Below are 14,063 nucleotides of genomic sequence, written 5' to 3' on the forward strand. Positions count from 1 at the left end.
ACCGCTGGGGACCCAGTGATCTTGCATGCCGCACCCCATTTAAAAACAGTCCCCGGAGCATGTTCGCTCCGGATATGATTAATGTCGATCACGGGGCCGGAGCGTTGTGACGTCAAGGCTCCGCCCCGTGTGACACCATGCTCCGCCCCTCAATTCAAGCCTATGGGAGGGGGTGTGACAGCTGTCCGGCCCTGTGAGCGAACACGCTCCGGGGACTGATTTTAGACGAGGTGCGGCATGCAAGATCATGGGGGTCCCCAGTGGCGGGACCCCCGCGATCAGGTATCTTATCCCCTATCCATTATAGGGGATAAGATGTCTAAGCACCAGAGTACCCCTTTAAATGATCTTTATTAACTTTTTTTTTTTACACTTTTTTTTGCAGTGTTATAGCTCTATTGCAATGTTATTGCCCTATTACACTGCACATACCGATCTCATACACAAATCATTGCAGTGCACTGACACAGCAAAGATCAGTGTAATCGGCAGTTGATTGCTCAAGCCTGGATTTCAGGCTTGGAGCAATCAACCGTCGCTCAAACGTGACAGAGACAGGTGAGGGGACCTCTGCTCATGTTCTAGCTGATCGGGACATCACAATGTCACTGAGCTGCCGGGAATCTTTTACTTTCATTTTAGACACGGCGATTAACTTTGAACACCGCATCTAAAAGGTTAATAGCGCGGGGCACAAAAATCAGTGCTGCACGCTATTAGCCCAGGGTCCTGGCTGTCATTAGCCGCCGGGACCGACCCAGTATGACGCGGAGTAACAGCGTGACCCCACGTTATATACCGGGACCGAGCGCAGTCCTTAAGAGGTTAAGAATGTTCATATTTGTGGAAAAGGCAGTCAGCGTGTTGTCAAATAAGGATAAGCACAGCCCACTTGACTGTTCAGCCCAGAATAAGCAGAGATTTACATGAATAAATGACAAGTTATCCTGAAACATTTCCCACAAAACTATATATCATCTGCTCAGCTCCTCCTGCTCTATAACATGATACCTGCAGATTATACTGTATTGTATATATCATCTGCTCAGCTCATCCTGCTCTATAACATGTTACCTGCAGATTGTACTGTATTGTATATATCCATCTGCTCCTCCTGCTCTATAACCTGATACCTGCAGATTGTACTGTATTGTAGATATAATCTACTCAGCTCCTCCTGCTCTATAATATGTTACCTGCAGATTGCACTGTATTGTATATATCATCTGCTCAGCTCCTCCTTCTCTATAACGTGATACCTGCAGATTATACAGTATTGTATATATCATCTGCTCAGCACCTCCTGGTCTATAACATATTACCTGCAGATTGCACTGTATTGTATATATCATCTGCTCAGCTCCTCCTGCTCTATAACCTGATACCTGCAGATTGTACTGTATTGTATATATCATCTGCTCAGCTCCTTCTGCTCTATAACATGATACCTACAGATTGTACTGTATTGTATATATAATCTGCTCAGATCCTCCTGCTCTATAAAATGATACCGGCAGATTGTACTGTATTGTATATATCATCTGCTCAGCTCCTCCTGCTCTATAACATGATACCTGCAGATTGTACTGCATTGTATAAATCATCTGCTCAGCTCCTCCTGTTCTATAACATGATACCTACAGATTGTACTGTTTTGTATATATCATCTGCTCAGCTCCTCTTGCTCTATAACATGATACCTTCAGATTGTACTGTATTGTATATATCATCTGCTCAGCTCTTCCTGCTCTATAACGTGATACCTGCAGATTATACAGTATTGTATATATCATCTGCTCAGCACCTCCCTGTCTATAACATATTACCTGCAGATTGCACTGTATTGTATATATCATCTGCTCATCTCCTCCTGCTCTATAACCTGATACCTGCAGATTGTACTGTTTTGTATATATCATCTGCTCAGCTCCTCTTGCTCTATAACATGATACCTGCAGATTGTACTGTATTGTATATATCATCTGCTCAGCTCCTCCTTCTCTATAACGTGATACCTGCAGATTATACAGTATTGTATATATCATCTGCTCAGAACCTCCTGGTCTATAACATATTACCTGCAGATTGCACTGTATTGTATATATCATCTGCTCAGCTCCTCCTGCTCTATAACCTGATACCTGCAGATTGTACTGTATTGTATATATCATATGCTCAGCTTCTCCTGCTCTATAACATGATACCTGCAGATTGTACTGTATTATATATATCATCTGCTCAGCTCCTCCTGCTCTATAACATGATACCTGCAGATTGCACTGTATTGTATGTATCATCTGCTCAGCTCATCCTGCTCTATAACATGTTACCTACAGATTGTACTGTATTGTATATATCATCTGCTCAGCCCCTCCTGCTCTATAACATGATACCTACAGATTGTACTGTATTGTTTATATCATCTGCTCAGCTCCTCCTTCTCTATAACATGAGCCTACATTTATATCTATCTATCTAAAAGAAGAGAAAGCCAGCGTGAGGCTGGAGAAACGTAGTCTCTATCACATCATGGATTAAACTTCACCTGATTGGATTTCAGTCGTGGTGTGCTGCTTGCATTTTTTCTATCTATCTATCTATCTATCTATCTATCTATCTATCTATCTATGTATCTATCTCATATCTATCTATCTCATATCTATCTATCTGTCTCATATATATATCTCATATCTTTCTATCTATCTCATATCTATCTATATGTCTCATATCTATCTCATATCTATCTATCTATCTCATATCTATCTGTCTCATATTTATCTATCTATCTCTTATCTATCTGTCTCATATGTATCTATCTATCTATCTATCTATCTCATATCTATCTATCTATCTCATATCTATCTATCTATCTATCTATCTCATATCTATATATCTCATATCTTTCTATCTCATATCTATCTCATATCTATCTATCTATCTATCTACTCCAAGAAACAAGAAGTCGCAGCACTCCAGTAAGGTGAATAAGATTTATTGACCCAACATCAGGAACAATGTTTCAACTGCCCAATTGCAGTCTATCTCAAGCTCCATCTATCTATCTATCTATCTATCTATCTATCTATCTATCTATCTAAAGAATAAGTTGGCCAGCTCTATTGATTCCAAACTATTATATAGACCTGGCTTACAGGTGCAGGCTGCTGGGCTAAATATACAGCAACAAGAGAATACAGCAGCACATTGCTAGCACAAAGATATAGATAAAACATGAGTATATAGATGAAACATGAGTATATAGATAGAACATGAAAAGCTATACAACTACAGTGCAATAAATGGAAATATGAAATTATGAGGTACTTAACTTGCAAATTTGGCAGCCAAATAGCTTGGACCGTCCCACCACGGTAAGATGACCTCATTTTGGGACGGACCCTACACTATGAATATGCCTCTGTGTGAATAGATCAGCAGGCATTGCAAGATCTGAAACATCCAAGGCACCTTATATACACCTAATAGAGGTGGGTGGGGTGCAAGAGCCAACGTGGAGGTAGCCACTCCCCCGTATGTGTAATACAACCAAAGAATAAGTTGGCCAGCACTATTGATTCCAAACTATTATATAAACATTAAAAAATAAAAAATAAAAAATAAGGTGCAGCTCACAACAGAAGGACCGAGGCAGTTAAAGCTAAAGCCGGACCCCACCGGCAACAATAATGTAAATGAATAAAAACCTATAGCTTATGCCTCTAGGACCTCACCAATGGTGCAAAATGATGTGGACAAAGATAGATGTAACAGCGTTTATTCAAAAATTGCTTTTAATTCAGATATAAAATGTAATATATATATAAATAAAATAGTAGCAAAATATCACATTACACTGGCATTGATCTAATGAAGATCTCACTGGGCCCTAGTGAGGTATCAAAAAATGTGTGAATTAATATTTAAATAAGTCCATGAATCTGCAGATAAAAAAATATAAAAATAAAAATACCAATATAAAAATAAGTCCGTAAGAAACGTATGGATATAGTAACATAAAGTCAATGAAGAAATTAATAAAAAGTTGATGAATGAATGATACGGAGTATCTCTCACCACTGCTTCTGGCTTGGTCTGTTGTAGTGGATGGATCGCAGCCTCATAATCCTCATGTGCCCCAATGATAATCCTCATGTGCCCCCTTCCACTCATTGGGGCACATGAGGATTATGAGGCTGCGATCCATCCACTACAACAGACCAAACCAGAAGCAGTGGTGAGAGATACTCCGTATCATTCATTCATCAACTTTTTATTAATTTCTTCATTGACTTTATGTTACAATATCCATACGTTTCTTACGGACTTATTTTTATATTGGTATTTTTATTTTTATATTTTTTTATCTGCAGATTCATGGACTTATTTAAATATTAATTCACACATTTTTTGATACCTCACTAGGGCCCAGTGAGATTTTCATTAGATCAATGCCAGTGTAATGTGATATTTTGCTACTATTTTGATATTTTGCTACTATTTTATTTACATATATATTACATTTTATATCTGAATTAAAAGCAATTTTTGAATAAACGCTGTTACATCTATCTTTGTCCACACCATTATGCACCATTGGTGAGGTCCTAGAGGCATAAGCTATAGGTTTTTATTATATAAACATGTTTTATCTATATCTTTGTGCTAGCAGTGCGCTGCTGTATTCTCTTGTTGCTGTATATTTAGCCCAGCAGCCTGCACCTGTAAACCAGGTCTATATAATAGTTTGGAATCAATAGTGCTGGCCAATTTATCCTTTGGTTGTATTACACATACGGGGGAGTGGCTACCTCCATGTTGGCTCTTGCACCCCACCCACTTCTATTAGGTGTATATAAGGTGCCTTGGATGTGTTACGCCGAGCGCTCCGGGTCCCCGTTCCTCCCCGGAGCGCTCGCCTCATCCTCGTTGTTGCAGCGCCCCGGTCAGATCCACTGACCGGGTGCGCTGCGGTCCCGCCTCCAGCCGGGATGCGATTCGCGATGCGGGTGGCGCCCGCTCGCGATGCGCACCCCGGTCCCCGTACCTGACTCGCTCTCCGTCGGTCCTGTCCCGGCGCGCGCGGCCCCGCTCCCTAGGGCGCGCGCGCGCCGGGTCTCTGCGATTTAAAGGGCCAGTGCACCAATGATGGTGCCTGGCCCAATCTTCCCAATTAGCTTAATTAGTTTCCACCTGTGCACTCCCTACTTATACCTCACTTCCCCTGCACTCCCTTGCCGGATCTTGTTGCCCTTGTGCCTAGTGAAAGCGTTCCCTTGTTTGTTCCTAGCCGTGTTCCTGACCTCCTGCCGTTGCCCCTGACTACGATCCTTGCTGCCTGCCCCGACCTTCTGCTACGTCCGACCTTGCTTCTGTCTACTCCCTTGTACCGCGCCTATCTTCAGCAGTCAGAGAGGTTGAGCCGTTGCTAGTGGATACGACCTGGTCACTACCGCCGCAGCAAGACCATCCCGCTTTGCGGCGGGCTCTGGTGAAAACCTGTAGTGACTTAGAACCGGTCCACTAGCGCGGTCCTCGCCAATCCCTCTCTGGCACAGAGGATCCACCTCCTACCAGCCGGGATCGTGACAGTAGATCCGGCCATGGATTCCGCTGAGGTGCCGCTGTCAAGTCTTGCCGACATTTTCACGATGATCACCCAACAAAATCACCAGCTGGCATACTTGTCCTCCGTGAAACAGCAACTGAAGTCACAGTTACAGCAGCTGCTGCCACTGACACAGCAGCTGCAACTGCAACAACCATCTCCTCCGCCGTCTCCTGCAACTCCTCCGCAGCGTCCGGCCATGGATTCCGCTGAGGTGCCGCTGTCAAGTCTTGCCGACATTTCCATGATGATCACCCAACAAAATCACCAGCTGGCATACTTGTCCACCGTGACACAGCAACTGAAGTCACAGTTACAGCAGCTGCAACTGCAACAACCATCTCCTCCGCCGGCTCCTGCAACTCCTCCGCAGCAACCGGCCGCTCCTAACCCCTGCTTGTCTTCTGCCGAGACTGCCCTGCTGAACCTGGCCCAGGGTGTTTCTTCCGTTGGCGAGTACGCCATTCAGTTCCGTGCTCTTGCTTCCGAGTTGTCCTGGAATAGTGAGGCTCTCTGCGCGACCTTTAAAAAAGGCCTATCCAGCAACATTAAAGATGTTCTGGCCGCACGAGAGACTCCTGCTAACCTACATGAACTCATTCATCTTGCCACTCGCATTGACATGCGTTTTTCCGAAAGGCGTCAGGAGCTCCGCCTGGATATGGACTTTGTTCGCACGAGGCGTTTTTTCTCCCCGGCTCCTCTCTCCTCTGGTCCTCTGCAAACCGTTCCTGTGCCTCCCGCCGTGGAGGCTATGCAAGTTGACCGGTCTCGCTTGACACCTCAAGAGAGGACACGACGCCGCATGGAGAATCTTTGCCTGTTCTATGCCGGTACCGAACACTTCCTGAAGGATTGTCCTATCCGTCCTCCCCGCCTGGAAAGACGTACGCTGACTCCGCACAAAGGTGACACAGTTCTTGATGTCAACTCTGCTTCTCCACGCCTTACTGTGCCTGTGCGGATATCTTCCTCTACCTTCTCCTTCTCTACTATGGCCTTCTTGGATTCCGGATCTGCAGGAAATTTTTTTTTTTTGGCCTCTCTTATCAACAGGTTCAACGTCCCTGTGACCAGTCTCGCCAGACCCCTCTACATCAATTGTGTTTACAATGAAAAATTGGACTGTCTCGTGCGTTACCGCACGGAACCCCTCCTAATGTGCATCGGACCTCATCACGGAAAAATTGAGTTTTTTTTCCTCAGGTTCTTTGGCCCCAAGAAGAGGGGGAGACCCAAGGGGGGGGGTACTGTTACGCCGAGCGCTCCGGGTCCCCGTTCCTCCCCGGAGCGCTCGCCTCATCCTCGTTGTTGCAGCGCCCCGGTCAGATCCACTGACCGGGTGCGCTGCGGTCCCGCCTCCAGCCGGGATGCGATTCGCGATGCGGGTGGCGCCCGCTCGCGATGCGCACCCCGGTCCCCGTACCTGACTCGCTCTCCGTCGGTCCTGTCCCGGCGCGCGCGGCCCCGCTCCCTAGGGTGCGCGCGCGCCGGGTCTCTGCGATTTAAAAGGCCAGTGCACCAATGATGGTGCCTGGCCCAATCTTCCCAATTAGCTTAATTAGTTTCCACCTGTGCACTCCCTACTTATACCTCACTTCCCCTGCACTCCCTTGCCGGATCTTGTTGCCCTTGTGCCTAGTGAAAGCGTTCCCTTGTTTGTTCCTAGCCGTGTTCCTGACCTCCTGCCGTTGCCCCTGACTACGATCCTTGCTGCCTGCCCCGACCTTCTGCTACGTCCGACCTTGCTTCTGTCTACTCCCTTGTACCGCGCCTATCTTCAGCAGTCAGAGAGGTTGAGCCGTTGCTAGTGGATACGACCTGGTCACTACCGCCGCAGCAAGACCATCCCGCTTTGCGGCGGGCTCTGGTGAAAACCTGTAGTGACTTAGAACCGGTCCACTAGCGCGGTCCTCGCCAATCCCTCTCTGGCACAGAGGATCCACCTCCTACCAGCCGGGATCGTGACAGGATGTTTCAGATCTTGCAATGCCTGCTGAACTGTTCACACAGAGGTATATTCATAGTGTAGGGTCCGTCCCAGAATGAGGTCACCTTATCGCGGTGGGACGGTCCAAGCTATTTGGCCGCCAAATTTGCAAGTTAAGTACCTCATAATTTCATATTTTCATTTATTGCACTATAGCTGTATAGCTTTTCATGTTCTATCTATATACTCATGTTTCATCTATATACTCATGTTTTATCTATATCTTTGTGCTAGCAGTGTGCTGCTGTATTCTCTTGTTGCTATCTATCTATCTATCTATCTCATATCTATCTATCTCATATCTATCTATCTCATATTTATCTATCTATCTCATATCTATCTATCTATCTCATATCTATCTATCTATCTATCTATCTATCTATCTATCTATCTGTCTCATATTTATCTATCTCATATCTATCTATCTCATATCTATCTATCTATCTATCTATTCATCCATCCATCTTAGCTCTGCAGCAGAATTTCTCAGTTCTAGATCCCAGAGCTGTAATATCTACCTCTTCTGAGTTTATCTTATAATATAGACACTTTGAAGTCCAAGTAGTAATTGATCTATTTTACTACGTTTCAACATGTTTATGTATTGTGAACCTACCAGCAATCGTGCCCCAGGCCCTCACTTCATTCCATACGTTATATGGCAGAAAAAGGTAAAAAAAAACAAGACACCCTTCAAGAATAAATCACAACGAGTTCACCTGCTTCTCTGCCATATAAGAAGGGATTCCAGGCATTTAAGGGTTTAGGCTCCTCTTGGTTGGAAGATGCAAGAACGATCCTCATCTTCAATTGACAATGGATCTTCCTATTGGATTATTGGGCCGTGATCGGAGGAGGATCAGCATCATATGCACTAAATGGATTATTATTACCTCTATTACATGTCTGTGTCTACAGAACACAGGTAGGAGACCAAAACACAACGTGGGGGGCTGGATGGGTCCAATGGAGGGGTCCGCTCCCACCTTAGTTATTGACACTGGGTGGATAGTAAGGACATTGGTTTCCAGTAGGGGGAGCTCTTAAAGAAGAGGGACGACATACAAGGGGGTCTTTCACTTTATAGTTCGGTGGTCTCCAAACTGAAGACTTCCAGCTGTTGCAAAACTACAACTGCCAGCATGCTCAGACGGCTGTTGGCTGTCTTGGCTTGCTGGAAGTTGCAGTTTTGCAACAGCTGGAGGACCACAGTTTGGAGACCACTGATATTGTGCAATGAAAGGAAACCTAGTAGTGGAAAAAGGTCCAAATCCACAGGTTTTAGTTGACATTCTATTACAACCCGTTGCCCAAACAGCGCCCCTAGTGGTTATCTCAGTTTAAAGTGTAGTCAATACTTGTTTATTTTTTCTTGGTGATTTTATTTTTTTGACATCAAATGCAGATTATAGGGGGTTTATAAACTCCAAAAGTTATGTTTCAATAGTTAAAAAATAATAAAATAAATAAATAAATAAATGAATAAATAACTAATTAATTTGAACTTGATGTTAAGAGCTTGAAAAAGAAAATCCTTTAAAAAGCATTAAAAAATTTAAAATAAATAAATAAAAGGTGTAGACACATTACAAGATCCTTAACCTTTTTATTTTTCTCCTGACTGATATTTTCAAGGATAAACTTGTAGTTGTTATTTAATAACCGTAACTCATTTCCTTTTCCATCCAGAGAGCCATGAGAGGCTTGTTTTTTGCAGGATTAGTTGTCATTTGTAGTGACCTCACTCAAACAATTAAACCATTTTGCAACCTGTTCACTTTATGGTAAAAACGAGATGCTGTGTTTATTGTGTGGGTCAAATGATGGTTAATTGCTTTTCTATTACTGATCTGCTTTTAAAAACATGAACTTTTGTTTTATTTTTTAACAAAATGTGTACCGTATTTATCGGCGTATAACACGCACTTTTTAGGCTAAAATTTTTAGCCTAAAGTCTGTGTGCGTGTTATACGCCGATACACCCCCAGGAAAGGCAGGGGGAGAGAGGCCGTCGCTGCCCGCTTCTCTCCCCCTGCCTTTCCTGGGGTCTAGAGCGCTGCTGTCGTCCCTTCTCACCCCCTGGTTATCGGTGCCGCTGCCCGTTCTATTCCCCTGACTTTCGGTGCCGGCGCCGATAGCCAGGGGGAGAGAAGCGGCGCCGACAGCCAGGGGGAGAGAAGGGGCAGCGGAACCCATTGCCGGCGCCGCTGCCCCGTTGCCTCCCCCCATCCCCGGTGGCATAATTACCTGAGTCGGGTCCGGGCTGCTGCAGGCCTCCGGCGTGCGTCCCCGGCGTCGTTGCTATGCGCTGAACGTCATGACGTCAGTGCGCCGCGCCGTGCATAGCAACGACGCTGGGGACGCACGACGGAGGCCTGCAGCAGCGCGGACCCGACTCAGGTAATTATGCCACCGGGGATGGGGGGAGGCAACGGGGCAGTGGCGCCGGCAATGGGTGCCGCTGCCCCTTCTCTCCCCCTGGCTGTCGGCGCCGATAACCAGGGGGTGAAAAGGGCCGACAGCAGCGCTCTAGACCCCAGGAAAGGCAGGGGGAGAGAAGCGGGCAGCGACGGCCTCTCTCCACCCGGCCTTTCCTGGGGGTATATCGGGGTATACACGCGCACACACGCACCCTCATTTTACCATGGATATTTGGGTAAAAAACTTTTTTTACCCAAATATCCTTGGTAAAATGAAGGTGCGTGTTATAGGCCGGTGCGTGGTATACCCCGATAAATACGGTATGTTTAAAATCACCCCAATTCTGACCCCTATGACAGTACTTTTTTATGTACACAGGGTTGTATGGGGGCTGACTTTTTGCGATGTGATCTTTAGTTTTTATTGGTATTACATTTGTGCTAATGTGACCTTTTTGATGGCTTTTTATAAAAAAAATTTGGGGATGTGACCAAAAAATCAGCAATTTTGGAATTTGACAATTATTTTATGTTAACACCATTCACCATACGGTATTCTTAACATTATATTTTAATAGTTCACACTGTTCTGCATACAGTGATACCAAATATGTTTTTATTTTTTTTATTTTTTTAGTTCTAATACTAGTGGGGGTGGGGCTTTCTAATTTAAAAATTTTTTTTTTTTTTTTCACTATTTCATAAAAAAAAATGTTATTGGCATATCACTGATTCGTAATATTGGTGATCCAATTGTCTGGCAGTAGACCATACCAGTGGTTCCTAGCAGAGTGGCACGCAGCAGGTGAGGAGACGTCCAGTTCTGAGACCCGCTGCGATAGTGAGTTCCCCACCTGGCTGCAAGATTTGACTGTTTTGCTCCATAAGGCTAGGTTCAGACTACGGAATCTCCGGCAGAAAATTTCCACCCGGAGATTCCGAGTGCGGCCAGCACTGACTGACTGAGTCGGCGCTAGGACCGCGCAGACACTGCAGTCTCCAATAGACTGCAATGTGTTCCGCACGGATTTTCGCCTGAAGAAACAGCAACGCCTTTCTTCAGGCGGAAATTTCCAAGTGGATTTTCCGTTCACAAATTCCGCTTCACAAATTCCGAAGTGTGAATTTGTGAATGGAAAACCATTCACTACACTATACATTTTAGCAAGCGGAATTTCCGCCGGCAATTTCAAAGCAGAATTGCAGGTGGAAATTCTGTAGTCTGAATCTAGCCTTATAGTCAATGGAGCACATCAGTCAGAGGGACAAAGCCCATTCTGACCCATTTGATTCTGAGATTGTCTTTTCATGACATATTCTACTATGTTAGTGGTAAATTTTTGTCGATACTTGCATCATTTCTTTGTGAAAGATTAAAAAATGTCATGAAAATTGTGAAAATGTTGCATTTATTTAACTTTAAAACTTTCTGCTTGCAAGGAAAATGGTCATACCAAATGAATTTTATGTTGATTCACATGTACAATACGTCTACTTCATGTTTGCATCATAAAGTTGACATGTTTACACTTTTGAAGACATTAGAGGGCTTCAAAATAAAGCAGTCATTTTCCAAATTTTCATGAAAAATTCGAAATCAGAATTTTTCAGGGCCCAGTTCAGTTTGAAGTGGATTTGAGAGACTTTTCTGTAGGAAATCCCCCATAATGGACCCCATTATGAAAACTGCAACCCTTAAATTATTCAAAATGACCTTCAGAAAGTTTGTTAACCCTTTAGGTGTTTCACAGCAATTGCAGCAAAGTGGAGGAGAAAACTCAAAATCTAAATTTTTTACACTAACATGTTCTTGTAGGCCCATTTGTTTTTATTTTTTTTTATTTTTACAAGGGGTAAAAGGAGAAAAAGCAACCCAAAATGTGTAGGAAATACCTCATATGTGGATGTAAAGTGCTCTGCGGGTGCACTAGAGGGCTCAGAAGGGAAGGAGCGACAATGGGATTTTGGAAAGAAAATTTTGCTGAAATGATTTTTAGGGGTATGTCACATTTAGGAAGCCCCTATGGTGCCAGAACAGCAAAAAACCACATGACAACTATTTGGAAAACTAGACGTAACAAGGGGTACAGTGAGCCTTAATACCCCACAGGCGTTTAACCTTTTGCTGCAGAATGCCGTTTATAAACGGCATTGCAGCACGGCAGGAGCTGAGCTCGCATCATACCAGCATGGTCCAGGCTGCTATCAGCAGGAAGATGTCCGGCAATAACTCTTTAAACGTGGCGATCAAAGTTTAAAAAAAAGCATTCCCGGCAGCTCAGTCGGGCTGATCGGGACCACTGCAGTGAAACTGCGGTGTCCCGATCAGCTGTTAGGACAGGGGGAGGGTCCCTTCATGCCTCCTTGTTGTCCGATCACCGATTCACTGCTCCGTGCCTGAGATCCAGGCAGGAGCAGTGAAGCGCCGACAACACAGATCAATGCTATGCTATGGCTATGCTATGGCACATTAATCAGTGTCTGCAATCAATGTATTGCATGTCATAGTCCCCTACGGGGGCTATAACATTGGAAAAAAAAGTGTAAAAAAATTGTTAATAAATGTGATTTAACCCCCTTCCCTAATAAAAGTTTGAATCACCCCCTTTTCCCATAAAAAAAAACTATGTAAATAAAAATAAATATAAACATATGTGGTTTCGCCGCATGCATAAATGTCTGAACTATAAAAATATATTGTTAATTAAACCGGATAGTCAATGGCGGTCAATTTTGTCCCACAAATATATTTATTTTAATTTTTTTGGTTCCGCCATTGATTTTTGGGTAAAATGACCGATGTCATTACAAAGTAGAGTTGGTGGTGCAAAAAGCAAGCCATCATATGGGTATATAGGTGCAAAATTGAAAGGGTTATTATTTTTAAAAGGTAAGGAGGAAAAAAGGAAAGTGCAAAAACAGAAAAACGCTCAGTCCTTAAGGGGTTAACAACTTTTCATGAAAGTTGGACATGAAAATGAATAATTTAATTTTTTTTCACTAAAAAGCGGTTGTTACCCCAAATTTTTCATTTTCACAAGGGGTAGTAGGGGAAAAGGCCCCACAAAATTTGTCACCCCACTTCCTCTGAGTATGGTAATACCCCATGTGTGGATGTAAAGTGTTCTGCGGGCGCACTACAATGCTCTAAAGAAAAGGAGCAAAATTTGGCTTTTGAAGAAAGAATTTTTCTGAAATGGTTTTTGGGGGGCATTTCACATTTAGGAAGCCCCTAGGGTGCCAGAACAGCAAAAAAAAAAAAAAAAAAAAAAAAAAACACATGGCACAATATTTAGGAAACTGCACCCCTCAAGGAATGTAACAAGTGTTAGTACAGAGAACCTTAACACCCAGTATACAAGGTTCCTGGGCTATATACGCAAAGGCAGTGCTAGCATACACATGAAAAAGATAGACTCACTGTTCCAGTAGAGTATAAACGACCAGCCGGTCTTCTTTATTTTTTCTTTTTCTTCAGTAAAGTGCAGTTTGCAACATTTACATCAAAGCGAGGTGTTCACAGCTCAGAGGCTACAGGATATGATGCGACGTTTTGAGGGGCACGCCCCCTTACTCATGCGTATCTGAACCTGTTGGAAGAACAACAGTTTCAGGTACGCATGAGTAAGGGGGCGTGCCCCTCGAAACGTTGCATCATATCCTGTTGCCTCTGAGCTGTGAACACCTCGCTTTGATGTAAATGTTGCAAACTGCACTTTATTGAAGAAAAAGAAAAAAGAAAGAAGACCGGCTGGTCGTTTATACTCTACTGGAACAGTGAGTCTATCTTTTTCATGTGTATGCTAGCACTGCCTTTGCACCGGGCGGCGAACCACTGGCAGAGCGGCCCCAATGCCACTCAAACCAGTCTATGGGCCGCACCCCCCCCCACAGACACGGCGCCACGGCGGCAACGGACACCGCACAGCACCACACCAGTGTGAACAAGGTGTAATAGCTCACTTACCATGCTCTCCCAGTCAGACTGGGAGGCTGCTAGGAAAGAAATGGCCCTTGTGTAGCTAACTACTACTTATATAGGGTTGGG

Source organism: Hyla sarda, chromosome 9, assembly GCF_029499605.1.
Source record: "Hyla sarda isolate aHylSar1 chromosome 9, aHylSar1.hap1, whole genome shotgun sequence".
NCBI lineage: Eukaryota > Metazoa > Chordata > Amphibia > Anura > Hylidae > Hyla > Hyla sarda.